General features: G+C 39.9%; 1 non-coding gene across 1 annotated transcript; it reads right to left on the bottom strand.

The window, feature by feature from the left end:
- Positions 1-3,641: 3,641 nt before the first annotated feature.
- On the bottom strand, positions 3,642-3,745 carry LOC148546070 (small nucleolar RNA R71). Its single transcript, XR_015901888.1, has one exon. It is a non-coding gene; the product is annotated as a small nucleolar RNA R71 (small nucleolar RNA).

Genomic DNA, 3,745 nt, shown 5'->3' with positions numbered 1-3,745 from the left:
AGCCATTGACAACGGTGATGTCCTTGCATAAAGCCAGCCATGGAAAGGAGTAAGATTGATTGGATGAAGACAGCAGGAAAGCAGAGATTCAGAGGAACGAATGCAGCTCTATACGCTTATCTGAAATTCTAACCAATGAATTACATAAGTATTTCTATCCTTATTTTCTATTTATTATTAAAATTCGAAAACTCCATAACCTTTTGATATCCGCCTAACTGAGATTTACAAGGTGACCATAGCTTGCTTCATACCAACAATCTCTGTGGGATCGACCCTTACTCACGTAAGGTTTATTACTTGGACGACCCATTGCACTTGCTGCTTAGTTGTATCGAAGTTGTGAATGAAAAACAATTTATTAAGACGTGCGTACAGAGTGTTTGGCGCCGTTGCCTGAGATCACAATTTCGTGCACCAGCTATATTGGCCCAGAATAAAATATTGATGCCAGGGTATCTTGGCCAGTTTCACTGACCTTTTCTTTACTGTTTTTAGGTTAGTTTCATGCATTTCCTTAGGAAATAAGCTAGTTTTGGGTAGATATTCACTTACACCTTGATTCAAGCATACATTGTGCATTTTACATTATTTCATGAAGATTTTGCATAAGTTTAGTGACAAATTATATGTTGCATTGCCCATGACTTGGACTAGAACTTTGATGCACTCTATTGCTTGATTTCAGGACCAAAGGAAGCAAGGAAAGGGAGGAAACTTGCAAGGTTAATGAGAAAAGTGATTGCCAATGACAATCTCAAAGCCATCATTGCCCACGTTAAGAGTCACGTTAACTAAGTTAACGTGAACTCTAACGTGGAAAAGGGAAGTTGATCCAACGTTAGTGACACTTAACATTGTCACTAACGTTGGCAAACACTCATGAGTGGCCACGTTAGAGCCCACGTTAACCTAGTTAACGTGGCCTCTAACGTTAAAGGGGGAAGAGAAGCCAACGTTAGTGACATTCAACATTGTCACTAACGTTGGCCTAAGGATGCAACACACCACGTTAACTCCCACGTTAACTTGGTTAACGTGGGAGCTAACGTTAGAAGTGAGAGTTGTCGCCAACGTTAGTGACACTCAACATTGTCACTAACGTTGGAAGCAACCACACAACCCCCAAGGAGCCACGTTAACTTCCACGTTAACTTAGTTAACGTGGAAGCTAACTTAGTTAACGTGGAAGCTAACGATGAGGAATGAATGATGAGCCAAAGTTAGTGACACTCAACATTGTCACTAACATTGGGATGGCTAAGAATGGCCACGTTAGAAGCCACGTTAACCTAGTTAACGTGGACTCTAACGTGAGATCTAGGGGCACATTGGAACGTTAGTGACAATGTTGAGTGTCACTAACGTTCTTGAAGGTTGGCAAGGCCACGTTAGAAGCCACGTTAACCTAGTTAACATGGAGCTTTAACGTGAAGCAAAAAGGGGCACACTGGAACGTTAGTGACAATGTTGAGTGTCACTAACGTTCTCGAAGTTTGGCAAGGCCACGTTAGAAGCCACGTTAACATAGTTAACGTGGGCTCTAACGTGAGGCAAAGGGGTACATTGGAACGTTAGTGAAAATGTTAAGTGTCACTAACGTTCTCGAACTTATACTTTCACTAAATGTTAACACCCCTAACGCCCAGAGCTGAAGTCTCTGCCCACTTAGCACTTTCTCTCTGCAAGTAAAGCCAAGCCCAAATGAAGAAAAGAACTGCTTCAAACTCAAGATTCAAAGGCCCAAGACTTGAAGAGCAAACTAGAAGCTGAGAAGAGTAGTATATATAGGAGTAGCTTTGAATTGTAAAAAAAGTTCTGGAGGCTGGAAAAAGAGAACTACTCTCTGTATTTTACTTTCTCTGCATTTTCTAGTTTTATGATGTATTCTCCATCTTTGTTTTCATTTTCAAGAGCTATGAACAACTAAACCCCTTTCATTGGGTTAGGGAGCTATGTTGTAATTTGATGGATCAATACTAATTTTCATTATTCTTCTTCTATCTTTTCTCTTGATTTTACTTGAAAGCTTTCGATCTTCATCCAATTGAGTAGTTATTTTGGAAGAGAAGCTATTCAAACTTGGATCTCTTTTGAACCTTGAAAGAGGAATGAAGAGATCAAGCTAGAAATGCTTTCTCATGCTGGACCATATTGGGTTTGGATGGGTATGTGACTATAACCCTCTTAATACTTGATTTGGGAAATGCATGTGGTATAATCAGTGACCATACTTCATCTCTTCTCATGAGCAATTGACCAAGGAATTGGCTATTGATCAAGATTTGAGAGATTGAATTGCAAGAAATTATAATTCAATCACTTAAGATTGCCAAGGAGATCAATGAGTGCATTGATTGAGGAAGAGATGAAAACGAACTTGATCCGGAGAATTGCAACATCTCCTAAGCCCAATGAACTCCCCATCTCTGATCTTACCCATTCTCTTTAATTTCTGCCATTTACTTTTATGAGCAAATCCCCCACTCCCATTTACAATTCTGCAATTTATTTTCAGTCATTTACTTCCAATCCTTTAATTCTAGCATTTACTTTTCTGTTATTTACATTCCCGCCATTTTATTTTCTGCAATTCTCAACCCAAATTCTGGATTTGCTCAACTAGAACATTCTTCTAATTAAAGTTGCTTGATCAATCAATCCCTGTGGGATTTGACCTCACTCTATTGTGAGTTTTTACTTGACGACAAATTCGGTACACTTGCCGAAGGGAGATTTGTTGTGAGAAAAGTTTCCACCCGCATCAAGTTTATGGCGCCGTTGCCGGGGATTGATTGTGCATCAACAATGATTAAATTGGAAGATCACTAGATTGAGCAATTTTATTTTGTGAATTTCACTTTCTGTTTGAGTGATTTACTTTTTGTTTTAGTTAAACTTCTTGCCTTCCCCGTCTACTCTTTTGTTCTTCTTTGTTATTTTCAATTCTGTTTGCTAACCCACTAACTGTTTGATATATTGCATCACCCACAACTAACAGTAATTCTGACACAAATATTCTCTGCACCTATCTTTTCTTGCTTGCACTTGATGGTTGTATGACAGGGAGAAGAAGCGGAGCTTCAACTTCCTTCGATTCTGAACCTGAGAGGACCTTCCTTAGATTAAGGAGGGAGGCAAGAGGAAAGAAAGTGGTTGGTGCTGAGGAAGAAGAGGAATTCTTTAAAACAAACATGGAAGACAACATGGAAAACCATCATGAAGAAGAAGATCACAACCATGGGGGAGGAGGTAGAGCAAATCATGCTGGGGAGGATAGAAGAGTTTTGGTCTCTTACATCAATCCAAACCCAGGCAATTGTGGAAGTAGCATCCAAAAGCCAACAATCCATGCCAACAACTTTGAACTTAAACCACAACTCATCACCCTTGTTCAGAACAACTGTTTGTTTGGAGGAAGTGTTCAAGAAGACCCCAATCAACATTTAACCACCTTCCTAAGAATATGTGACACAGTGAAGTCTAATGGTATTCATCCTGACACCTATAGACTACTCTTATTTCCATTCTCACTCAGGGCAGCCAAATGGTTGGAATCTTTCCCAAGGGAAAGCTTGACAACTTGGGAAGACGTGGTGAACAAATTCTTAGCAAGATTTTACCCTCCTCAACGAATCAATAGGCTGAGAGCTGAGGTCCAAACTTTCAGGCAACAAGATGGTGAGACTCTATATGAAGCATGGGAGAGGTTCAAGGACTTAACAAGGAGGTGTCCACCTGACAT

This window comes from Arachis ipaensis, chromosome B9 (assembly GCF_059453495.1).
Source record: "Arachis ipaensis isolate K30076 ecotype BB chromosome B9, ASM5945349v1, whole genome shotgun sequence".
Lineage (NCBI taxonomy): Eukaryota > Viridiplantae > Streptophyta > Magnoliopsida > Fabales > Fabaceae > Arachis > Arachis ipaensis.
This window is presented reverse-complemented; position numbering and strand designations above follow the sequence as displayed.